The sequence below is a fragment of the Pristis pectinata genome, chromosome 24 (assembly GCF_009764475.1).
Source record: "Pristis pectinata isolate sPriPec2 chromosome 24, sPriPec2.1.pri, whole genome shotgun sequence".
In the NCBI taxonomy this organism is placed as follows: Eukaryota; Metazoa; Chordata; class Chondrichthyes; order Rhinopristiformes; family Pristidae; genus Pristis; species Pristis pectinata.
Window position 1 is genome coordinate 4,769,426 of NC_067428.1, and position 27,458 is coordinate 4,796,883.

General features: G+C 40.2%; 1 protein-coding gene across 4 annotated transcripts in view; it reads left to right on the forward strand.

Annotated features, from left to right (window-relative positions):
- The first annotated feature begins 230 nt into the window (after positions 1–230).
- LOC127582697 (zinc finger and BTB domain-containing protein 7A-like) overlaps positions 231–27,458 on the forward strand; it is a 131,287-nt gene continuing 104,059 nt past the window's right edge. For 3 of the 4 annotated variants that reach the window (XM_052038259.1, XM_052038260.1, XM_052038261.1), the window contains exon 1: positions 231–2,714. The gene's annotated coding sequence lies outside the window, so the exon portion shown is untranslated. Of the gene's footprint in view, positions 2,715–6,383; positions 6,662–27,458 lie in introns of those variants that run through there. The other variant, XM_052038262.1, reaches the window with a different exon arrangement.

Consider the following 27,458-nt stretch of genomic DNA (forward strand, 5'->3'; position numbering starts at 1 on the left):
ACACCCCTCCTCCTGGTTCCATCCACCCGTTACCCACAGATTTCACCCTACTGGATCCCCTCCCCCATCTGCCCTTAATAATTCCCATTATCACCTTGGAGACACAAGAAATTTTGCTGTGGCAATACATTATCACCTTCCTCACTTACCAGACTCCAGCACCTATAGCCTTTGTGTCTCCACCTTCACCCTCCCCTTCATCCCCCCCACCCAGCTCGATTTGCCTTTTTTTAAAAACTTTTATCTGCTTCCACCTATCATCCACTGCCTCTTGTCTCCGAACTCCACCCCTCCTTCTGCACCTGACCCCTTCTGCCCATCATCCCTCACCCCTCCTCGGTCCGCTTACCTCCTCCCGTCTCATCCCTTTTCCTCTCCTCTTTACACAGTCCACCTTCCCTCTCCACTCTCAGTTCTGATGCAGGGTCTTGACCTGAAACATCGACAGTTCCTTTCCCCCACAGATGCTGCTCAACCTGTTGAATACCTGATGAATGACTCTCGTGTTTCAACCAATTTTCTCTGCTCCTTTTCCATTAGCTGTAGCTCAAATTGGACGACATCAGTGGGAGATTGACACACTCAGCTACCTCATCCAATTGGCCATGCTGTGTAAAATTGCAAAGGAGCAGGGATATGGCAATCTTCTGTATATGCAGGTAGTCTTTCCCTACCCCCAAAGTGATCAAAATGAGGCAGAGATCACAGCATGTAACCCTGATAAAAAATGTAAACAGGCTGCAATCAGTAACGAGGTGCCAAGCAACCTGAGCATTGAAAACTGAAACTGGCAGACACCATCTGTAAGACCTTGGTATCAGACATTCTTTAACTTACATCTCAATGGCAACCTCAGTGCAATTCTCAGGATCACAACCTCAGGATTTCTTGTGACTGTTCACTGAAAGTTGAAGGTTCCACCCAAAAGCTAGAATTCTATGTTAGTGAGGGAGCAAACACGCAGCGTGCAACTTGTGATGTAATTAGTGTGCAACTTACACCGGAAAAATGTGAAACCTGTTAAAACAAAACGTGAACTTGCACAGAGGTACACAGGTCAATTTCCCAATGGACACAGCTTCATCCAGAAGTGTTCACTAATGCAATCAAATTTTCTGCAAAACTTGTGCATGACAATGGCAGATCCAATTTCTAGGCTATAACAGTTAGCATATTTAATAATGCAAAGCACGGCTCAACAAAGGCAAGAGTCTGGAGCTGTTGGGACAAAACAGGTCTAAAGAAGATCCCATTGAACTGTATAGTGCTTTGTCAAATGGTATCTGGAGCACTGTAGTCAGCTCTGTCTACCAAGACCCAAGGAATCATTTGAGAACCTGAATCAGAGGCCTAATGTCAAAGTAAAAACAGAAATTGTTGGAAACACTCAGCAAGTCAGGCAGCATCTGGGGAAAGAGAAACAGAGTTAACATTTCAGGTCGAAGAGCCCTCATCAGAACCATTCCCCCGAGTCAAACTTCTGAGTTATGAGGGCAGACTGGAGATCTATGTTGTTTTTTTATTTTAAAAGAAAACGTCTCAGAGATAGGATAGTTTATGGAATAGGAATGGAATCCATTAAATTACAAAGGGATATGGCTGAAATGGAACAAGTGTACTGATATCGACAATAACTTGCACTTACATAGTTTCATTAAAATATATTTAAAAAATAAATGGTTCACTGAAATGGAATTAAAAAATGGAACTTTCTAATGTGTGATATGCATTAGGGAATGGACTGCAGAATGGTGGAAATAAAATCATAGAATAAGATTCAATCAGATAAAGCAATCGTGGTTGTGAAGGATTGATCTAAATGGATGAATTAAGATTGCTCAATTGATCTTCATCTTCATGCTGGTATCTTGCTAGGAGAAAGACCAGATTGCCTTTTGCTCTTGCTTCAGTATGTTCAAGCTAAAGCTGCAATCACCAGAACTCTCACTTATTAATAGTACAATTCATGTATTATTTTGAATCTTTTGACTAAAACCTGTGAGATCCAACTAGACAAAGCCAATAATAACCCTTGCAGCCAGCACACTGCCCCACTGGTCATCCTATTGTTTAAGATGGTATTTTTTAAAAATATCACAGTCTGACCCCCAAGAAGGGGGGATCATCACAGCTTTAAATACTGGGAAAGCCGTGGGGACACAGCAGGGAGACCCATCATTACAGCAACACTAAAGAAACAAAAACGCCTTTGATGAGAGAAATTGATTCTGGTTTACTTTGGTGAAGGGAGAGGTTAGGAGCACGGCAGCGGGAGGGGGTACTTTACAGCTTTAAGAGTGAGGGTGGGTGCTTTATGGGGAGGGGCACTGGAGACCCTCACAGTTGGGGGGGGGCGGGGGGAGATAAAAGGAGATAGCTGCCATTGGGGAGGCGAGGCTGATGCCGTTCGTTGGCTTCCTGCATTTTGTTCTGCAAGGGGAGGATGGAGGTGAGGCGGTAGGACCCTGAGACTCGGAGGGAGGGAGGGCACAGGACCGCTTTAAGAGGGGGGAGGGCCTGGTGGAACCAGGAAGGGAGTGAGTTACATACGGGCCATTGGCAGGCAGTGAGTGAGAGGGAGGGAGGGAGTGAGGGAGGGAGTGTGGGTGACACATCCAACCTGGGCCTCAACACAGCCGGACTCCAGACCACCGCCTACCTGCTCAACCTTCGCCTCTGCTTCCCCCGGACCGCCTGAGCGCCTCGGAGCCGAGGTAAAGCTGACGCTTGGCAGCCTGTAGTTGGGCGGGAAAGCGGCGCGCCGGCCGGCTCCTCTCTCCCCCACTGTACTCTCTACTGTACATTTGCTTACGTTTCGCCCCCCAGACTGACCGAGGAGGGGCAGCGCGCAAGCGCGGCGCCGCGGCCGCCGGGAGTTGTAGTCCGCCGGCCGCCGGCCGGTTGCCTGGCAGCGCGGGGAAGGGGACTGCGGTTCCCACAATCCAACGCGCGGACAGGAAGTGGATGAGGGAGCGGGAGGCGGGGGTTCGACGCGGTACTACCTAACCTATTAGCTGCCGGGGGGGGGGGTGCGTGTCTGACGGGGACACTGGCCAATCAGCAATCGGCGCTGGGGGCTGTGTGTGACGCAGGTGTTGGGGAGGGTGGGACAAGTCACCAATGAAGTTAGGTTGAGTCAGCAAGAGGGCGAGCGCCTTAAAAGACCCCAATATTAAAAGGAAGGTGGGCTTAGACTTCAGTCTGTTGTAGCAGCGCAAGTTCCTGTACCTTTATGGTGTTAATTTTCCTTTTTAATGATGTGAAAACTAGTGGCTAATTGGTGTGCTGTTGGGCCACTTTCTGCCTTCAGTTGGGCAGCAGTGTAATGAACGTCAGAAGAGGAAGAAGCTTCTGGTTCTTTCTGGGCCACTCCCTCTGAGGCTCGACCTTCTCATGTCCACGGTCATGGTGTCACCAAAGCTCCTGTTTAATTTGTTCCACTTTTCATCAATGTTTGAAAACATTAGGCCCTGTGAATGCAGGCCTTGTCCTTGTCAGCCAAGGTGACATCTCAGGGAGTGACGAATTTCATTCCAAGATGCAATTAATTATAATTATTTGAAAATTCACTTATGCATGGGTTTATGTCAGCTGGTCAGTGTGTGTCAGAGAGATCAGAGATATCTTTAGTCACATGTACATCAAAACACACAGTGAAATGCATCTTTTGCGTAGGGTGTTCTGGATCATTGAGTCATTCACTAAACAGGAACCTTGTGCGATGTTCCCTGGATGTATAAATTACAGGTGCAGGTTGGTGCATGATTACTGCAGGCCACAGAGGGAACATTTTTGTTGAACACTAGCTTCCTGCTTTGATGTTGAAATTGTGGTGTGGTTTGCTGACTTCTGTGTTTAAAATTAACACACTTATGAAGACACAAGTGACTGCAGATGTTGGAATCTGGAGCGCAAAATAAAAAAACCAAACTGCTGGAGGAATTCAGCAGGGCAGGCGGCATCTGAGGAGGCAAAATGATTATTGACGTTTCAGGTGGAAACCCTGCATCAGAGTCCTGAGTCCAGTATCCCCAATGCATTCTTGACCTGAAACATAGATTATCCCTTTGCCTCTATGTATGCTGCTTGACTGGCTGAGTTTCTCCAGCAGTTTGTTGTTTGCTCAACATTAATGAAGAATTGAAATACACAAACTTTCGGTGTATATAAGATATGTATTCCAGGGGAAATTCAAGAGTTAAAATAAGACAGACTTTGGATAAAAATTCAGGATTTTGCAAATGAGCAAATGTCATCAAGTTTGTTGCATATTATAAACAGTATCTGACTGTAATATTTTGGCTTACTGCTGTTAATGTTGTGGATATTTTCATGAATTTTGAAGTATGATTTGTGAATGATTACCATAAAATGTACCAAATGGGTTTTCTTCATTTTAAGAAAAAACTAATTAATTTGTTGAATAGTTCAAAGGATCTAAAACTCTTGAAGGAGGAGTACACACTTTTTTTCAAGATTAGTTATTTTGCATGTATACCTTTAAAATATGAGCAATGACATATGGGAGACACAAGAAATTCTGCAGATGCTGAAATCTGGAGCAATACACAAAGTGCTGGAGGAACTCAACAGGTCAGGCAGCATCTGTGGAGGGAAATAAACAGTCAACGTTTCGGGCTGAGACCCTTCATCAGAACAGGAAAGGAAAAGGGCAGAAGCCAGAATAAGAAGGTAGGGGGAGGAGCACATGCAGGTGATCGGTGAGTCCAGGTGAGAGGGGTTGGGTGGGGGGGGGGAGGGGGGAGATGTAATAAGCTGAGGTGATGGGTAGAAGAGGCAAAGGGCTGAAGAAGGAATCTGGAAGGAGAGGTCAGTGAACCATGGAGTAAAAGGTGGAGGAGATAAGCAGGTCATCAAGGTGGGGAAGGGAGCCACAGGAATAAGGGAAGACAAAGGAGTGGGGGGGGGGAAGAGAAGAAGAAGGGTTGAGGTTACTGGAAGTTAGAGAAATTGATGTTGAGGCCATCAGGTTGGAGACTCCCAAGGCAGAATATGAGGGTTTGTTCCTCCAACCTGCATCTGGCCTCAATGTGGCAGTAGAGGAGGCCATGAATAGACATGTCAGAGTGGGATGGGTGGCCACCAGGAGGTCCTGGCTGTTGCGGTGGACAGAGCGAAGGTGCTCGACGAAGTGGTCACCCAATCAGTGTTGGGATTGGAATTGAGATTTTAGAAATCTGCCAAAAGAAGCAATGGTCATGTGAAAGAGAAAAGCATTACTTATAAATGCTGGTCTAACAAAGTATAAAAGTAAACAGTGTACTTTTAGGTAATTTGGACGTAGTATCCTATTTTGATCCCTTGCCCATAGATCAGTAGATATTGACTTGCATAGATTTCAGCAGGAATGCATGGCCAGGTAACAAGAATGATATCTAAATTTTGTTCTTGTTTACGAGGATGAGTTGAGAAAAATTGGGGATTATCATATTAGGGTAAGAAATGAAGGATTTTGGAAATGATTGAGGATTTTTAATGCAGTAAGAATAGACGATTTGATTATTATTGGAATGTGTGACTAGTTGGCTTGCCTTTAAACTTTTAAGTAGGTTAGAAATGTTTATTTTGGCTGTTGACCTTTAGAAAGATTAAATCCCTGCTCCTTTAAGAAAGAACTTGACAGAAAGGTCAACTCAAATGGTGTATTCTTTGTTTAAATCCGCAAGCATTTCAATTCATGTCAACTATGAAATGGTTTATCTCGGATGGGCGAGGTGCACTAGTAGTGTTTGTGTTTCCATGTAGGGGAGGGGGTAATAGGGGCGGAGAGGAGGTAAATATGCTGCTGATCGTGTTTCAGCAACCAATTTGCTCAGCCACAAGGCCATGTGGCACTTCTAGCATACCTTGGCAAGGTAGCCTAATTCTAACACCTGTGAGTAAACTCTGGTGGGGTTTTCTCGTTTATGAACTGGGAGCCACGAAAACTGGCGCACAAATCTATATGGCAACAGGACAACTTTACAACTGACTTTTTTTTGGTAAAATTTCAAATACTCATTCTGTACTGACCACCATCTTTCTTGGATTGTACTTTCACTCCTGTTCTTACGTATCTTTTTGTACCACAGTCCCTAACTGGCTGTTTTTTTAGTCTGATTTAACACGGTCGCCCCATGGTGCACTTGCCCCTAGTTTGCTGAAGTCACTTCCCACGATGACTAGTCAAACCAGTGCTCATTTTAATACATATAATTTTCATCCTCTTGTTTGTCAACTCCTTTCTCCCAAGAATATCCTCCACGAAAATCCTAGCTCCAGTTGTCAGTACTCCTACCCAATCATTAATATTAGAGCGGGTTGTTACTTTTCAGCACTCAACGCATAACTCGATCAGAACCGTGGTTCGATTGGGGAAAAGCTGACAGCATCCTGTTTGCATGCGATAGCTGTCTGACCTTTGGCCTTGACTCCCTGACAAAAGTGGCTTCCTGCTGCATTTTTGTTGATAACTGGTCACCTTCTGTGATTAAAATATTCCGCTGTGGCTGATCTTGGACCCCGGTTCCAACGTGCTGCTGACGATGTAACAACGACGGGGAGCACTGGCCAAACGCTGTGCCTTAAGAATAAAACTCTGCTGCCGGGTCAACCGCTTCAGCTCCTGTCAATCTTTAATGAAGTTAAACTCCGATAAATGGCAAGTAGATTTTTTCCTTCATGTAAAAAAATGTTCCACTGAGTTCGAGGCTTGCAATCTGTTTTGTGCCCTTTGACCAGCTGAGAACTTTCAGTTTAATGACGCGCCCAAACCCACCCACAGATATGGAGATTGATACTTCATGTTATGAGGCTTTAGCATTACTTTGGTACAGTCAGCAAGGAAGAATTGAACGGATCTATGCTGTATTACAATAGGGGAGTGACCTTTGAAGGAAAAAACCAAAACACATCTCTGCTCTGGATCGTTGTATACATCTTACAATCACCTGACAGAACCGTACAGGCTTTCCTAACAGTTCACTTATCTGGAAGTGGGATTCAGTAGCAGGCTTCGTGGTATTTGGTATTGGCACCAAAATATGATTTGATGATTGTTTTTCAAAAATAGTGACATCTGTATCACTGTATTTTACAAGCAGTCAGTAATTGATCTTAAGTAGCATGTTAACATTACTGTCACTGTATTTGGAAAAAAAGTTTCCAAAAATAAAGTTAAAGACAAAATAAGCATCGTCAATAAGCCCCAGAAACACAGGCACAGTACTAAATACAGATTTATTGCTTGCTTTACCAGCAGTAAAATCCACTAGGGCTATTATGGTATTTAGAAATAAATAAGTAAAATCAAATAATCTCACACCCAGGTCACCCTAATCTCCCAATCTGAACACCAATCTCCCAGTGACAGTTTATGTCTACACAGCACCTTTATGCAGCAAAACATCCCAAGATCCTTCAAAGGAATGCTGTCAAATAACAGACATAAAAGGGCTAGTCACCAAAAGTGTGGTCAAAGAGGTCAGTTCTAAGGAGCATCCTAAAAAATGCATATAGAGAGTTCAGAGAACAAATTCCAGAGTTCAGTTCAGAAACCAGTGGGTCCTGAACTGCTGAAAAATCAGTCTATTTTGGGTGAAGGAGATTAGGATTGCATAAAATTACAGGGCCTGATTTAAATCTGTCTTAAAATTGACTAATTCAGATAGAAGCATATTATTTGTGTGGCCCTGGATGAAAGGAATCCTTCCCAGCTTTTTCATTCATAAGTACATTTCTTGGAACAATATTATTGTATGTATGAAATATTTACAATACCATTCCCACTATTGGTACAGATTGTCATCTAAAATAACAATGTGTCATGAACTACCAAACCTTGAAAGTGTTCTGATCTAATTTTTGTTTTCAACTTGGAACAAATTTAAACATTTTTTGTGCTGGGTGCATCTAAGCTCAATCTATGGAAGGTTTCACAATGGTAGCTGAAATGTACAGAGAATGATGTTTGTTCAGAATCTATCTGTAGGTTAACACAAATTTCCAGCTGCCTGCATCAGCTCTTCTAAGCATCATCAGAAAAAGTCTGGATTAGCTGCTACTTTCAGGCTGGAAATAATTTGAGAAGGGTGGAGGAAAAATCTTGAGGAGAATGTGTCCCAAAAACAAGGATGCACTAATTAGAAGTTCCTCAAAAGCATATATTAGCCACTGCTCTTGTTCATAAGATGTACTACTTTTCTAGGCCTGTCTTTGCTTGTTAGGCATCCTAAGAGGCTGCCAGACATGTAATTATGTTATTGGTTCCTCACTCATTTACTTTGTGTAAGAGCAAGGAGCTGACAGTTTATAGAATCTCTCAGATAGGCTGAGTCATAGGGAGGTATAGCAATTTTAAGATATAGCACAGATAGGCCATTCAGCCCACCAAGTCCATCAACCACCCATTTACACTAATCTTCCAATAAATGTATTACTTTTTATTCTCCCCATGTTCCCATCCTCTCTCCCCAGGTCCTACCACCCACCTACACACTGGGGGCAATTAACTTATTGACCCACAAATTTGCATTTTTATGGCATTTTCAACATCAGGAAACATCCCAAAGTGCTTCAGCGTCTTAATCAGACAAAAATGGATGCAAAGCTAAGGAAGATATTGGGTATGGTAATCAAAGTTTGATTAAAAAGATAAATTTTAAGAAGCTGAGGGAAGTGAACTGGAAGTTCCAGACCACAAGGCAGAAGGCATGTGTGCTAGTTTGAAAATATGGGGGTGGGGGGAGCAAGGAAAGAGAAGGCTAGACACAGTAGGCTCCTTGAGCCAGCTCTGCCATTCAATAAGATCACAGCTGATACAGTTGTAACCTCCTGCCTATCCCCTCAATCTAAAGTCCCCTTGCTTATTGAAAATCAATTTAACATTGCCATAAAAAAAATTATTCAAAGGTTCTGCTTCTCTTTGAGGAATAGAGTTCCAAAGATACTCAACCCTCTGAGAGGGGGAAAAAAAATTGCCCTTCTCTGACATAATTGAGTGATGCCTTACTTTCAAATGGTGACAGTTTCTCCCACAAGATGAAACTTCTCTTCAAAACCCCCAAGGATACAATGCTTCAATCAAGTCATCTCGCACTCTTCTAAACTCCTGTGAATACAAGCCTAACCTGTCCAACCTTTCATCATCAGATAGCCAGCCCATTCTGGGTATCAAGCTAGTAAACTCTTTCTGCCCTGTTTCCAAATCATTAACATCACCAAAGCTCTTTACAACTAAAGCATTCCCTCTCTCCTTTTGTATTCAACTCTAAACGATTACATTCTGTTAGTCTTCCTTATAACTTTCATCACTACACACAAGCCTTTTGTGAATCGTGCTAGTACATGTGGATCCCTCTGCATCTCAGAGCTCTCCAATCTTTCACCACTTCAGATACTTTTTCTCTGCCAAAGTGGATAATTTCACATGTTGCCACAGTGGACTCCATTTGCCAGATATTTGCTTGCTCAGCTGATCTATCTAAATTTCTTTGTAGTCTCCTTGTGTCCTCTTCAAAACTTAATCACTTTGTGTCATCAGCATATATTAGCAACCACACCTTCAGTTTTCATTTATTTAAATTGTACAATATTGAAGACAGAACAGCGATGCCTGTGGCAAACCACTTGTGACATCTTGCCAACCAATATTGCCTACTCTGTCCTCACCAATACCCTGAACTTTTATTTTCTGCAATGACCTTAACAAATGCATTCTGGAAATCTAAGCATGAAGCTTTCACCGGTTCCCCTTTATCCACAATATGTCACTTCTTCAAAGATCTCCTAACATTATTCAACTGTGATTTCTCTTTCTGAAAACCATGTTTACTTTGCCTAATTAACTTGAATTTTTCTAAGTCCCCAGCTATAACATCATTAATCACATGTGTAATGGAGAAAGCTAACAGGCTTGCTTTCCATCTTCCTCCCTTTTGAAATAAAAGAATCCCATTTGTTATTTTACAGTCTAATGGAGTCCTCGCTGAATCTAAGGAAATTTGGAAAACTAAAACCAAAGCATCAATTATCTCACTAGATGCCCATTTTGAGATACTAGGATGAAGTTCATCGGGAACTGGGTACTTGTCAGTCCACAGTTCCAACAATTTGTTCAGTACCACTTCCCTGTTCATGTGATTTTTTTTTTCCCCTTGTGTATAGCTATTTCTATGTTACCAAGTTTTCTCGATGCAAAAATACCCTGCTGCTTTCCTATTTTCCATTTATTAATTTCCCAGATTCACTTTCTATAGGACCAGTATTACTTTAACTTTTTTTATATAAAACTTCTATAAAAACACAATCCATTTCTTTTTGTATTATCAATCTTGGTTTTTCTCGTACTCTAATTGCTCTTTTCAATTTTTAAATTTTTTTCTCAATCTTCTAATTTGTCACCCATCTTTGCAATTATATACTCTTTCTTTTAATTTTATCTTTCTGATTTTAGTTAGCCATTGATCATGGGTCTTCCTCCTTGGAATTTTTTCCTTTTCATTGTAATACATCTATTTTGTGTATTCTGAAAGATCCCTTTAAATGTCTGCCACTACATCTCAATAGGCCAGTCCCTTAACCTAGTTTGCCAGTTCACCTTGACTAACTCTGCTTTCATGCCTTCATGTTTGCTCTTATTTAAGTCTTTTTTTTAAAAAAAACTAGTCTTGGCCCCTTCTCCCCTGCAAACTAAATGTAACATTCAATCATATTATGATTGCTACTACATAGGGGGTGCCTTCACTATGTGGTTATTAATTAATCCTATCTTGTTGCATAATATTAGGTCTAGTATAGCCTGCTCTCTGGTTGCCTCAGTATTTTCCAAAAATACTTAATGACTTGGGCTACCTTCACCATTTGATTCTGTTTTTTGCAGTCTACATGTACATTAAAATCCCCCATAATTATTGCTGTACTTTCTGACAAGCTCCCGTTAATCTTTCATTTATACGCCATCTTACTGTGTGGATACTGTTCGGGGTTTGTACACCACTCCCACAAGTGACTCCTTCCCTTAATTATTTCTCTTTCCCCACTCCCCCTCCCATCAAACCGCTTGTACATCCTGTTTCCTGAACCAGGGTCATCCCACACTATTTGCACTGAGAACATCACTAATTAACAGAGGCAGTGCTCCAACTTTTCTCAGATTCCTGTCCTTCCTACATGTCTTGTACCCTTTAATATTCTGTACTGTCCTATAGCCATGTATTTGTAATGGCCATCGGATCATACTTTATTTCTATTTTCACTTTCTCTTTTGTTTCAAGTGCTATGCAAATTCAAATACAGAGCCTTTAGCATTAGCTTTTATTATTTTTGTAAACTCCAGCTTTACCTACTGACATACTCTTACATTTGTACTCTCTATCCCTTATTGCTGTAGCTGGTTTATCGTTTCCCAAATTGATAACATTCACTCCAGCCTCGTCTCCATATTTTGATTCATTATTCTCTTGTAAGGATTCTATTATTTTCTTACCATTGATATTAAGCTGATGGGTCTGTAATTCCCAAGACACATTCTGCTTCTTCTGAAAGACATGTTATGTTAGCTATCTGCCAGTCATCTAATTTCTAATAAATTATTAAATATCTGTAGCAAAGCCTCCACTGTCTTTCTTAGATTATTCTATATTTCATGGTTCTAGTCCATCTGGACATGTGGTTTTATCCCTGTTAAATCTGATTAGACTTATTTAATATCTCGCCTTCTATTTTAAATGCAGTCATTTCAATACACAATTCATTAAACAATGTCATGTCCACCTGTTCTTTCTCCTTGATTTTAAAAATAAGCAAAATGATGATTTCTGCTGTTTCAATATTAAATGAGATTGAAAAATTTTCAATTCCTTGCATCACTGGACCAGGTGTCAATTTTTCTCAGACAATCTGAACAGAATAGTGGGTCAGTAACATGGCATGGAATAACATATACAAGGTTGGATCATTTGATGTGCATGGAAAATTCATCTAGCAGAGCATTGGAGTAGTTGACTCTCGAGGTGACACAAGGGTGAGCACTTAAAAAGGGACTGGGATTGAGGCAGAAGCATATGTTGTATCTTTTTGTTAAAGATTATGTGGTCTGGAAGATGAAATGTGGTTGAATAGGATGTTAATATTTGACAATGAATGGAATCTGGTGAAGTTATCTAGATTGTGGTTGAGGCCAAATAAGCTAGAAACGTTGGGCAAGCTGAAGCTGTTTGCTATAATGGTTGTTGAACCAATGATTGGATGAGATTGCCTGGAGGCAATATAAAGTAGAAGCTGAGGATATATCATTAGGGAATTTTTGAGATCTGTGTGTAGATGGAAGGAGCAAGATACTGCTTGGCGAATTACTGGCCACTATTATGTTTGAATGGTGCCAAGCAGTGGCAACCTTCCTAAACAGTGGTGGGGAGGATGGTGTCAAATATTGAAGAGGGGATAATAAAGAATAATGCATCAAAATGATAGATCAGGCCACTTGTAACATCTGCTCCAGCAAAGGAAGATAAGGGTTTGAGTTGTGGGAAAGATGGTTGTAGGTTTCAGTTTGTGCGAGACCGGGAAGGGATATTTGGGCATCCCCAGTTTGGGAATGGGGTCAAGGTAGCAAGCAGTAAGATCTCATGAACAAATTAGTCAAAACAGGAAGCTTAAGTTGACTCAAACATTTTTTGGGAAGAATAGAAGTGGTTGGAAGAAATTATCAAAATTAGTGTTGAGGTTTCTCTTAAGAAAATTGCATTTTTGCTTAACTACGTGAGGTGAAGATGAAAGAAGCCAATTCTAGGTTTAAGTCCCAGAATGTAAATAAATCTTTATTTTCTGCCCAAATTAGACATTGTTAATGTCAAGCAGTGAGCCACTCTACCATTGTTCCATCACTGGGTCCTGTTTCTGGGATTGTCCTCTGGAAATCACAACACATCTTGTATGCATTCCCCAACAATGCAGTAATCCACTAAATGTTGCGTACTTCCTTTTATTTTTGCCTTAGCAACAAGCAGCTTTAGCTTGTGCCTGTTAGTAATCTGACCCCCATGGGTATTATATATTTTAATAGGGTTAGGGAGTGTGCCTCTTATTCAGATTTACCCCCTGTGCCACCAACAGTAGAAGCATGAAAACTACAATTAGCAAACATTTTATTTTCATTTTTGAGAGTTGTTAATGAGAAACTTGCTTTGTGGTTAATTGTAATGTTTCATGCAAGACTAAACCATGCAAATGCTCCAGGTTTAATTGCCAGTCAGCAGTGGGTGAAGATATCCTATCTAGTGTACTGCAGTTGGCCACAATGACTCTAGACTTAGGAAGGGGTAAAATGCATTGCAGTGCTCATGGAACCACTATGTAATTAACATCCACTATAAATGGGGATGTACAAAAGCTAACCGCGGTAGCTCCCACCACAACACCACCCACCCAACTTGACATAATGGAGGAAGATGCAGAAGGTTTTTTAAATATCATATTAACCAACTTCAGCTGAAATGGTCCACATGTGTAGTTGCCAGAAAAGCACAGCAGATCAGTTAACTTTTCTGTAATTGCAGTGGATATCTGACATCCTGCCAACAAAAAGAAACTGGTTTCAGAATGAATTGAATAAAGTAAACCGGGAGAGATTGATGTACAAAACACAATGATGATGATTTGAGAATTAGGAGTGCAATACTAGATCAAAGGCAGGGCTGGGATCTGACTTCCAACAACATTGTAGCAGACTTCCTTGAGAATGTGGGACCGAGTAGCTTTTGAGCATTTGAAGGGCCAAACTGTGTAAAGATTTGTTAATAATTCAATACATTTAGGGTATCTCATTTTCTAAAAACAAGTAACGTCAATAGTGGTAGCTGGGAAAGAAATGATCCAAAATGTTAACCGGGTCCTGCAAAACAATTAATACTAAGGAAGTAGCAAAACTTTTTTCTTTCTCAAAATTTGTCAATCTTAACACCTGTCTGTGGTTTGGCTATACCTATTTCAGTATACTTGCATCTGATAGGTTTTATGTCATAATTGTGAGAAATTACTCTTAGTTTTATATTCACAAACACTTTAAACAATGAATCTTTTCCATTACAACAAATATCTGAGCCAATTTAGTATTCGATAATCACATGGTCATAGTTTTCTACAAAAATTGATTAATAATTGTATGGCCATGTGACTTTTTTGTTTTGGTCATCAGTAATTTCTACTTTCCATTTTTTTGAAGTATTGTTTCCTAGAAGTCTCATTTTCATGCTGCACAACACTGGTGTGAGGAGTATCTGTGATTTTTTTTAAAGGTAGAAGAATTGAAATTAAGAAAAAATTGTATGCGTGATAGTGGAGGAAGCCCCAGTGTTGTCTGATGGGCCACATTAACAACTGATAGATATAAACAGCATGGGGAAAATCATCAAACTTCAAAACCCCTCGATTTATGCATATCACACTTGTGCAGTGCTGAATTACTCATTCCTATTCATTTCAGTACAATCTAACCTTTCAACTATAATGGAGAAATCAGCTTTGTTTAAACGTAGCCAAGTCACCCTTCAGAAGATCTGTGGTCAGAGGTCCTGTCAGAGATTGATACATTTATTATTAAAAGGTTGCTTTTTAATTCCCCTCTTGTTAATGGGACTGGAATCAATCCTATTTGTAAGGAGATAGCACCCATCTTCATACTTTTTATATTCAGTTTACTTGGCATCAAGCACAGATGAGCTGGAATTTTCACTGAATATTTTGGGAAGATCCAAGCCATATTATTTGAATCGGTTGCGTCATCAATTTCATTGCTGTCCTGTTAGACTGAATCTGATTGTGCCCAAACCCTCACTAATACAAACTGCATTGGTACAATTTGCAGGGCTGTCAGGAAGATGCAGGTGAGTGCGTCCAGTTGAATTTGTTATTCTCAAAAGCTGGCACAAGGATGGGCTGAATGTCCTTCCCTGTAGAATATGATTCCATATCTAAATGTAAGAATCTCAGACCACTTGCAGGCATAATAAGCACTGCTGTACCCTATACACTACCTAAGTCCCATTTAATATTTGATAATCACTAACAAGAATTTGAGCTGCATTTTATCTCCTCTAATATTTCAGTTCTTGCAGCCTGGTACTGGGGGACAGCAGTCTGCTGTATGGTTATCCCTATCCCGAGTAGCCTATTCACTTCATGTATTTGAAGCAACTTTCTTCAAAAAAATTTCGTATCCTCTTTTAATCAAATTCATCTCTCCTTCTTAGCCCTAAAGGGGAAACAAACTGATGTATGGTCTTTATGAAAAGATCAAGCTCCTTTTGAAACAGGTACTCACATGCTGGACTAGTTGCATTTTCTTTCTTTCATAAAAGCAACTCTCAATCTGCCCTTGAAACCAGTTGCAGAAGACATTTAAAGTGTATTGCTATATTAGATTGGATAAACATCACCGTGAAAGTATAATGTCTTTCAGAAGGGACGTTAAATTGAGCCCCTGTGTGCCCCTCTGGGTAAATGTAAAACTATCCCATAGTACTACATGAGCATGGATTTCTCCAATTATCCCAGACAATATCTGTCCCTCAACCAGCACTTAAGAGCAGTTATATGACTGTCTCATTGCTATTTGTGGGACACTGCTTTGCAAAATCTGCATAAATTGGCTGGTCTGTTTCCTACATTACAACAAAGGCTGTACTTTACAAGCAGCTGATTTGGTGTAAAGCATCTTGGGACACCCTGTGGAATCTATGCTTTTTCTCATTCATTTAGTGTAGCCAGCAAAGTCCATATTCTATAATTTGATTCCCATCCCTAATTTAATCTTATGAAGGTGATTGACAGCTGCAGACTTAGTTCATTATAGTCCTTATGGTATAGGCTCTTCCAGAGTGCTATTATTTGGGGAGTTCCAGGGTTTTGAAGTAGTGACAATAAAGATCAGTTCCCCAGGTTATAAGAACTGAGTGTTAGGGAGGTGTTGTTGAAGGTGCATCTTGCAGCCACAGTATGAGTGGTGGATGACAGTGGCAGATAACTAGGCTGCTTTATCCTAGATGGTATATAGCTTAAGTGACGTTGGAGCTTAACTCCATTTGGATAAGAGTCATGGTCATAAAGTGGATAAACATCTATCACTCTCCTGACTTGTGTCTTCAGTTAGTTCAATAGCCTTGGAAGTCATTAGGTGGGTAGTTTACCACAGGATATCCGGCCTCTGACTAGCTCTGATAGCCACCGTTTTTATGGAGAGTCTCCATGATATTGATTGTTGAGCACTGGGGGAAGGGGTGGTAATTAAGTGGAAGGTAAAACCATTGAATGATGAGGGGAAGTGGTTACAGTCACTTGTTGAAGAACCTCGACACAAGATATAAATTTTGCTTGCTATTCATCAACTTGCGTTTGTGTCTGAAGCAGGGTCTTTGAAGTTTCAGAAGAATAGAGAGATGTTGCAAATCCAGGGCTTAAACTTGCTGCTCCTGGATCCTGCATTCTTGTATGGCAGTAATAATTCCATAAACATAGTATGGCAGTAATAATTCCATAACATATACTTATCACTGGATTCAGTCTTTTTTCAGGATTCTGATTAATCGGAAGTAGGAGATCTTTCAAAGAACCGTAGTACCTCTTGCACAGGATCTCTCCTAGCTAAGTCCACTCCCGTAACCTCTTCCCTCTTCCCTCTTCTCATTCCCAGATGTGAAGTAGACCACTTGTATAGTCGATCAGTTGTCAAGTGGTTGTGGGTGGGGCGGGTCAGAACTTGGAATGTCACAACTCAGCAGAAACTGGTTTAGGGTGTGAATCATTGCTGATTTTATCCGAAACAACAAAAAAGATTTTATTTTAAATTGTCTTTTGTGGAAAATGTCTATATCCAAATTGTTTTGTGAGCAATGCAGTTGCAGAAATCTAGAAATACGGAATAGCAATCATTCCACATCTGATGTTGGGACAAAACTGATATGTAATTACTCTAGCTGTTCTTCCTGTAGTAAGTTTTAAAGTCGATCATTGTTCTGAAATAGGGCAAATTTTTTTCCCACAAAGTTCTGAATGCTTCCTTTGGCCTGAACTTGCTGCCACCAATCATTTTATAGAAAAGGCAATGTATTTCTAGCAACAGGAATAAACCTGCAGGCCCAACAAGCCCATTTCTTTTTGATATCAATGTATTGCTCAGTCCACTCTCACTGCCAAAGCACATCTAATTTGCCTCTTGAATCCATTTGAGCTATTCACTTTAAATGTATGACTTTAGAGCCTTGCTGGATAAACCCTTATTGTGCATCTTTAATCTAATGCATGACCCAGTAATCAACTTAAAATACTTTAATTTTTTAAACTATCTAGGGAAATGAATATAGAGGTTAGTGACAGCATTTGAAGTATAAAGAAGATCCCAACCATACTGCATATCAGTCATTCAGTATCCATAGGATGTGCCTTAAGATGGTGGTAGAATGAATAGGAGAAGCGCACTGGCACTAAAAGCTGCTAAGTGATTCTATCTCTCATTCACTGAATACCACATTATCTTTTTGTTTCTTTTTATTTGCCCTTGCAGTTAATGTAACTTGTTTTAAAGCAATTGCTCTCTGATGAATAGATAATTTTTGCACCTCTTTGTCAAGTATGATGTAAGGCTTTCTCATCTGTGCACACCAAAAGCAAACACTCATGATTTGTATCGTAGTTACATTCTCGTCAGCTGTTTGGAGTTTGCATTACCCTTCTCCATTTCCCCCTTAATTTCATTTTGTAATCTGTGGGGGGGGGGGGGGGGTGTTGGTTCTACATGTTGTAAGTTGATTGAGCAATAGTTGTAGAAAAAGCATATAGAAATATTGATTTAAAGAAAAATCAAATATTTGGACTGATCTTGGCAAAGATGCCAAGGGCAGTCAGGATGCCATGAGGACAGCTTAGTGGCTCTAGACATGAGGAAAGATGAAAGATAAGACCTTCAAATCTTTACCTGAGAGCAAGTGACTAGGGGTAGACAACATGACTTGTCCTCCTAATAAATTTCGATTACTTTAAAATACAGATAACTAATACGTCATCTCCAACTTGTCATTTTGTCTACCCAGGAAAACTAGTTTCAAATTATATGGCTTCTAATTAAGAACATCCATCAGTCAATTGGAGTAATCATTACCAGCCTGTGGTCACCATATGATGATGTCACTGTTGGCCGATGGTATCTGAGTTAATTAAAGAGTTCTTATTTTACTTTAAGCAATGAATAGATGTTGATCCAGAACAAGCTCCATTTAATTACTGCTGGAAGGTTGTTTATCAAATCTCGTCCCAATTTTTTAATAAAAGACAAGGATGCCCAGTGTTGACAGCAGCAATTTCCCTGTGTGACATCAGTTGTTGGATCTCCATAAACAGTGTTGGTTTTGGAACTTGATGCTGTATGGACAAAATGAGTTGCAGCTGGTAGCTGCTTAATGAAGGAACATTCTGTGTGTGCAGTACAGGTGTACATTTTATCTATTAAAGAAAATTAAAAGTTGGGGACAAAATGAACATTGAGCATTTGTATTCAATAAGATTCCCATTTGTGGGAACTGGATTGGTACATGCTAGAAGGTACAGTCTGCAGATATGGTGCACATTGGTGGGTAAATGATTATAAGGTGGTGGATAGGTTGCTGATTAAATGAGCCATATTTTCCTGAAAGGAGCATTTTGAGTGTTGTTGCCCACTGCTGCTGTCCAAATGGAGAGTATTCCATTGGTTAATGAGCATTTGCATGTATTTTAGAACAGTCACTGCTAAGTTTAGTGAATGACCATTTGCTTTTTGGATCTTAAGCAGCAATGAAACTCTTAGCTATGCTCTGCTCATCCAAGGTTGTCCCCCATACCTTATCCAACTTATGCACAGCACTAATTGATAAGCAACTTCAAGTTCAGATGTTTTTCAGTTACAAATACTCAGTTCCCACCTTCCTTAGGAGCTTTATATCTTTTCGATTTTTTTTGTGAAAATAGCCCTTGAGTGTTTGCCACCTGTATGCTTAGTGCATGTTGACAAGGATTTCTTTTGACATATACTTTGAAATTATGGTGGTATCAAATCAAGGTGGTGAGTAGACTAAATAACAGCCTTGATTTCAAAATAATGGTCACTTTGATTTTAAGAAGCCACCAGATCAAGCCAATTATTCCAAGAATTCAGGTAGGATCTTGATGTCACTGTCACTTTAAATATTTTTTTAACACCATCTACATTGCTTATTTATCTTCTGATGGTTATGATTTACCAGATAACTATTCCTGTAAGGACTTTTTCACTCTCATTCAGAGTAGACTACTTTTTTTCATTGCAGCCTTGACAAACCAGTTTCAACACTTTCCTGAAAGTAGCTCACTGAATGTTGACTTTAGCTTTAGTTATTTCTTTCATTTTCTTACTTGAACTGACACTTTAATCTCTTCTATTCTGAAGTCTTTCCCTCCTTTTTCCCAGTGGAAATTGAAGCAGTTTTCTCATTCATTTTTACTACTTTAGCTATTCTGTACTGTTTTGCTCTTTCATGTTTTATTTTGGTTTTTTTTAATATAACCTAGTCCTTTTCAATTCTAACAAAACCTGTTTTGGACCCCCGCCCTGCCCCACCTCAAGTCCATTAACCGCCTCTGCGATGAGAGACGGCACTTTGGTTAGGTTGATCCCTGCTTGTTATTCTCTCTCTGTCCCTCTATTTTGTTCTTTCTATAAAGAGACTTGTTTATCTTTCCAACCTGATGAAGGGTCTAAACCCAGTTTAAACTGATGCTAATAGAACTGTTTGTTTACTGTGTCAGCTGGGCCCACCATTGTGTGAATAGGGCCAGCCTACAGCACCACAGACTCCCAGCCTGGGCTTGATTTGGGCTCTGGTCCCATAGGTAAAGGTACTTGTATGTGACTCTCATTGACAGCCTTGCACTGTCCCTCTTGGCACTAGATCAGCTTGTTTTTAAATGAGACACTAAGCAACTCCTCATTCTCGAGAGGTAAACTATTTTTCCTATTTAGGCTGTTTACGTTATACTTGCGTGCTAACTCGGCAGCTATTCTGTAAAAAGTATTGTGCAAATCTAGCTACCAAATAGAAGGTATCGGCAACTGCCTGATGGCAACAGCAAGCATGAGTCTTATTGGGAACTGTTTCCAATAGAAGGCACAAGAGTTTACTGTGGTTCAAGTACTTAGAGCTAAACTCTGAATTTCTACTTGCATTACTGTTAATAAATTCCCTGAGGAAGTTCTGCACCTGTAATCGATTCTGGGAAATGAATTTATTTTCTCAGTTTCTATTCTAGTTGCTGTTTTTAAGATTTGTATGATTTTTTTTAAACCAACTATTTTGATTTGAGGTATACTTGATGTTGCAGGTGCTGCTTTATATGATTTGGAACAGGTAGTCTTGATTTTGGTTCCAAATGATGTTTATAGCTGAGATAATCCTAATAAATATTTGCAATGAGGACATTGTAGTTTCTCCAATTTTACAATAAATGGATCTAATGCAGCAACCAGGCTACATTCCTCTTGAACACTTTCGTAACCATTACCTTGCTCTTGTACCACCTTCAATTTAAGAACTGGGCAAGGAGTGGGAGTTGTTTAATGTCCTGATTTTTAACAAAACTTCTGCCCCTTGTAACAAAGAAAAGTGAGAGTAATGATAAAGGATTAAAGAGCAAAATAACACGGAAAAACTAAATAACTAACTGCCACCACCAAAGATGCAGTAACACAACATTATGGAAATTATCTGAGACAAAATGAGTTTGTCCCTAACTATTACCATCAATGTCACCTAGGACACTTTGCACTTCATTATGACACTGAGCCACAGTTCATGATAATACTATGTCAAACATCTTGCATCTGTCTGCCATCAAGACAACAGGATTTGCAGGCAGCTCTGCAAAGTTTGTAGTTCTGCACCTGTTATTGACTGCACTGTGATATTATCCTGTGGGGTCAAGTCATGTTGTGTTTAAAAACAAAAGCCACCTAATAGTTCTTCATTGAAGCATCAATTTCCATGGGACAAGGTGGTAGACGAAATATCTTTAGATTGGCCTGTTCCCACAAAATGTATTAAGGTGAATGAATTTGCTAGTTTCAGGAGGGAGTGTTATTCAGACATTGGGACTCCCTGATTTTCAAAATGTCATAATCATTTGTTCTTTAAAGAAAATGAATACTGCGTTCTCTAGTAACTGAGAACACATCCAGCTCCTGTTGTCACATTGAATATCTGGTCATAATTTAGGAGATGTTTAACTGAGCCAGCCACATTAAAACTGTGCATGCTGTGGAGCAAGTGTCTTACCTCCTGAAACTTTAGTGTCTTAGCCACCCGTGTTCATGTATGGGCTGAAGTACTTGCCAGGATCCACCCTCATGATCAGTGTAGTACCCTGGATCCTTTCTAATAGGATGCAGTAGAGCAAGCTTAATCTTTTAATCCTTCTCACTTCCCATCTCCATCAAAAAGATGAACTGCAGTGCTGTGGGGCATCAGAGTGTCTTAAGTTTCCCTCAGTTGTATGTTCTCCATATTTAGATGTGTATTGCTGTTGCTTCATTGTCCTTGGGGCCTTGCCTGGGAATTTCTTATTTAATGCCATTGCAGAAGTACCAACACAACATGTATCCTTTAATGTAGCATTAAACAAACTATATATTTAAAAAAAAAACTGGATCCACCATCCTGAAGTCTTACAACTGAGAGCAGTCTAATAAGGAGCCATAACATTGGAACTGGTAGTTTTGTAATTCAAATAGGTTGTAAATTGAAATGTCATGAGTGACAAACTTGGTAATGAGGCTGAAATGAATGTCAGAGATGAAAAGCCTCTGATTTTTGGATTATGTGAGGTGTTGCAGCTGTAAACCAGAAAATGACTGTGGGACATAAATCAAAACCAGTTTTAGAATTGGGAGCTCTCCAATGAAGTTAGGTGGATCTGGCGGAGTTAAGCCTAAACCACCCACGGTACAAAAGATGAGAAATGCTGTGAGCAGCAGGGTGGTCAAACCTGTCTGGTTTTTTTTCTTGCTCTTTTTGTAACTTAAGTGCATCTGAATGATGTGTTGTCCATAATTGTCAGTCTATATCAGTCGTGTACCCTCCTCTCGACACTTGTTATCTAGTTACTAAAGTCATGAGCCAGTCTTGCATTCACCAGAGAACAATAAATAATTTTTCAACATTTCCTCATGGCATGCACCAGATGGACCGAAATAGCCTCTGATGGCTCTGGTCCCATATGTAAAGGCACATACATGTGACTCTCATTGACAGCCTTGCATTGTCCCTCTAAGGCGTCACCAATAGCTCGGTATGGCACACTGGTCTGCGAGTTGGAAGATCTCCAATTAACTTTCTACTGTAGACTACTGAAAGATATAACCTAGACTGAAACTACATGTAGTACTAAAGGAACATTGCACTTAGGCTGTCTTGTGAATAAGATGTCAAATGTAAAACCATCAGTCCTCTTAGGTGGAAGTTTAAAAATTCCATAGTGCAATTTTGGAGAAGCATGAAGTTAGTCATAGAGAGATACAGCACAGAAATAGGCCCTCAACCCACCAAGTTCATGCTGACCATCAGGCATCCATTTTTACACTAATCCTACCCTGATGCATTTGATTTCCTGCCCCCACCCCCCCCCCCCCCCCCCCCCCCCCCCCCCCCCCCCCCACTTCCCTATCAATTCCCTCACTTGGAGGAGACCCACATGGTCACAGGGAGAATGTGCAGACTCCACACAGGCTCCCTGCTGTGTTGTTTGGTTCTCTTTTTGTGTGGGGGGAATTTGTTGCATGCTAACTAGCTGCCATGTTTTCTACTTTCTAACAGTAAGTACGCAATAAGCTCTATCAGTGAAAGTAGTGTGTGTGCAGTTGAACATTTGCATCTGCTCTTACTTCAAGTATGCATATTCTAACAGAATCATTTATGTCAGCATAGGTTTGGGTTCAAACTTGGGACCTCCCAAGACCACATAGTTCAATTATTCCCTGTGTGAACCAGCAACACTGATGTCAAAAACTCCATGAACCTAGATCCTCTGCTTTATCACAAAGTTTATAGTCTGTGACACAGTACAGTCTGAACCTGCTGAGCACACAGCCAGCCTGCCAACCACATCTGTGCCTTGTATTGGGGTTTTTCAATAAACAAATATAGAAAATTAAAAGCCTAATTAATTAAAGGAATTAGTTAAACAAAGTAAAACTGTAAAATTTTTGCCTGGTTACAATTGAAGTTCAACCAGATTTTGGTTTATTTGTTGTTTGAATAGGGATTTTCATATTTAATTGCTTGAGCACCATTGGTAAATTGTGATGTAAATAAAATTGAGCAAAGGCAAATGTAATCTGATCAAGCATCATTGTTGGATTCCTGACTTACTTTGAGTTTTCTGCTCTGAGCTGTGGCAGCTATGATTTGATCCTGGTGCCAAATCAGAAGAATCGAAAAGATAGCTGAAGTTCTTCAAATTGGTGAATAATAGTTGGTGGTTTCTTTGAGAGCAGAGCTAGATATAATTCTTATTGTGACTCCTTTCATGGTCAAATAGCTTACAATATTTGCTATTTATATCTTTCCACAAATAGCCCCTTCAGGCAAAATATTGGTGCCACATTCTCAATGCTAGTGGCAGTAAGATAGAGGATGGGTAAATGACAACAGGAGATTACCAAAATGAGACCTGCAGTCTTGTTCTGCATGGGTTCTTCAATTAAAAGATTGGAATGATGGGTTAGTAGTTACTCGACTGGACTAGTAACACAAGTCTGGTCTAGCAATTTAGAGGCACATTCAAATCAAACTAGAGCAGGTGTGGAGTTTAAATTCTGTTAATTATAGTATTTGGAATTTCTAATGGAATTGTCTGAAATTTGTAAAAACCTAATTACCATCTACCATGGGAAAACAAATAAAACTGCAGATGCTGGAATCTGAAAAAATATAAAATGCTGATTGAGCAGCATCTGCAGAAAGAAGCGAGTTAATGCTTTGGGTTGGGGACCCTTCCTCAGTTAACTATCTACCATCCTCCCTTGGCTGATCAGTCAATGCTCCTCCTGTGTTGAACAGCACTTGGAAGCAATAGTAAGAGCACCGAAGGTACTCTGGGTGGGAGACTTCAATGTCATGAAGAGTGGCTCATAGTACTGTTGCTGGCTGAGTCACAAAGGATGTAGTTGGCCTACTGAGCCTGCAGTAGGTGTTGAGCAAACAGACACAAGGGATAAACCATCACCTTGTCATCCAATCTGTCCACTACAGATGCAGGTGTCCATGATAGTACATCAAGAACACCCTCCATCTTATGTGATACAAAGTGGGATAAATTCTGGACAGATCTGGAAGCTCTGGGTCATTAGCAGCAGCAGAATTTATTTCACCACAATGTGTAATCTCTTGACCTGGCATATCCCTTGCTCTTGCTCTCCTTGAGTAGCTCTTGGATTAGAAAATGGGAACAATGAGACAGTGGTTACACTACTGGTTTAATAATACAGAAGCTGAGTATAGCAATCCAAAGATGCATTGAAGTTCAACCAGAGCAGGTGTGGAGTTTAAATTCCATTAATTAAGTTATCTGAAATTCATTATGGTGACCATTATCATTAAAAACCCTTCTGGTTCACTAATGTCCTTCAGGAGACTAAGTCTGCTGTCCTTGCTGGTTTGCTCAGTGCATTATTCCTGACACGTGGACCTGACTGTGATTTGAAGAAGAGTGCAGAAAGACATGCCATGAGTAGCACCAAAAATACCATAAAATGAGTTACCAACTTGACAGCATCCCAGTATAAGACTGGATGATAAACAGCATGCATTTTGACAAAACTAAGTGATCTCACAGAGCCAAAGGATCAGATCAAAACTGTGGTCCTGCCGTATCTAGTTGTGGACGGTGACAGCTAACAGGAGAAGGTGACTCCTAGAACAACACCAATGATGCTTAAAGGAGTTCAGGCCATTGGAATTTTGAATTTGGCTGTAATTGGGTTATTAACTTTGATCAGATAATTTTTAAGGAGAAACCTTATGTACAGTGTCCAGCACAAAGGAATGTCCTGGCAGGCATTTTACAGTTCCCATCTTATTCAAATTTACAAGTGTTGTGTATTCATCATGTTTGTAATGTACTGTGCTGCTGCTGCATGAACCTAACTTTCATAGCATTTATATCCTAGGTATGTATGCCTATAATAATGAACTTGAACTTGAAGTTTTGCAAATTCTCGAACTGTTTCTCTTAAGTACTTTGCAATGAGCCTCTTTCTTTTATTTTTGGTACTAAGCCCATTTAAGCCCCTTTGACACAGAATCTTTTTAATACATATGCACACAGATTTCCCCCCACCATGAAAGGAAAAAGTCATTTCTGAATGAAGAAACCCTCTCTGACTTAAGTGCCAAACCTTTACCCCAAACCCAGATGCCTTGTTCTCTACTCCAGTCAACTCTTATCTTGGATCCTTTCAAAACTTTACATGCTTCAATGTGCTCACCTCTCACTCTTAACTCCAGAGATGATAGGTGTTCTGCCTGAGCTCAAATGCAAACCTCACACTGGACTACTTCCACTTTTGAAAGATTTGTCAAGTTTGGCTAGTTCTTCATTCCTACTGCCATTGGGAGCTGCTTGGTTATGTAATCAAATCAAATCTGCTCGCAAGCCTGGCAATCTACACTCTCTATAAACTTTAGCACTACCATGGATCTTAAGCCTCTATTGGCCTTCTGTACCTTGTCAAATCAAATTTGAGTTCCCCTTCACCCCACATGGAAAATATCGTTAGATCCTTCGTCCCTGTTACAGTCTGATCTTTCTCAAGGTGCTCAGCTATATATAAATGATTTTGAGCTGCAGAAAAAATATTAAACAGGCTGTTTCATCTCAGATTAGCTGCAACATAAAGTCTTTGGAAATAGGGTCTTAACTAAGAGGGGCAGTCATAACAATTATAGGCACATAAACATTTTAGGTGATGGCTTTCTGTCATGCTAATTTGCTTTTCTTTTGAACACAATTGTCGTTACTGCTACTGAAATATTGGCCTTTATCAAGGGGCTAGAGTACACGGTTGAATCACAGTTGTACAGGCTTCCAGTTGGACCCCATCTATGTTGATGTTGTAAACAGCTCTGGGCCACACACTTCAGGAAGGATATATTGACCTTGGAGTGGGTGCAGATTCACCAGAATAGTACCAGGAAGATGAGGATTAAATTATGATGACAGGTTACATAAACTATACTTGAATAAAGGGTGATCCAAGTGAGGTATTCAATGACTTGTTGTTGTAAATAATAAGAAACTATTTCTTCGGATGGGGTGGTCGAGAACAAGAAGAAGAATCTCAAAATTAAAATTGGTCATAGATGGCATCATAGTAATGTGCACTACAGGAAGCCATTTGACCTATTGTGTCTCTGCCAGCCAAAATAAGAGCTAAGGAGACTAATCCCACTCTTTGGCTCCAGGTTATGCGCTTATTATCCAAATACTTTTCAAATACTTGTGTGTACTTGTTCCTAAATCTGAGCGCTAGACCTCTCCAGACATTGGATGAAAATATCCCAACACCTCTAACCCTTCTATCTATACCTTAAATCCATTCCTCCTTGTTTTTAATTTTGCCACTAAGGAAAATGGATCCTTCCTTTTCACTTTGACTAGGCCTCTCATAATGATAACTGTCAATTAAATTTCCTCTTGTGCTCCTCTGTTCCAAAGAATACAATGTCAGCCTAGTTAATCTTGCCTCATAACCAAACTTCTCCAGCCCTGACGACATCATTGTTAATCTTCCTTGAACCCTCTAGTACTATAATATACTCTAGTTGTGACCTAACTGTTTTGGTCAGTTCTGGAATGACCTACCTGCTCTTATATTTTTACTTGGCCAGTAGTGTATCCCTTGTGCTGCCTTAAGCATGTAAAAGGATGATAGTAGGAAGAACTTTTTCAAACAGTAGTGGGATTCCAGAACTGTTTCAGACTGCTGAGACCAGTTGGAAATGCTTTAAACACTCATGTTGATAGATTGAGTCAGGATCTTTGGAACCTGGGTTAATGGAAGGAATTAAATGGAGCCAAATGGTGATCTGATTGAACATCCTCAAGACACTGAATGTCATATTCCATTTTATTTTTCTAGTATTCACCTGCCTCCTTTTCTCATCACATTTGCCCAGAAGGCATCACCAGTTAGTGGGGGTCACTTGCATGGGCACTGACTGACCTCTCAAATGGCCATTCTTTACACCTGGAGGTATCCAGTCATTGGGGAGGGCAATGTAGCCAACATCTTCCTCTGAAGAAATTCCCACTCCAAGTGTTTTTCTTTTTTCCAAGCATTTGTTCAATTCTCTTCTGTCAGTTATTATAGTACTTGTTTCCATCACCCTTTCAGACCATGC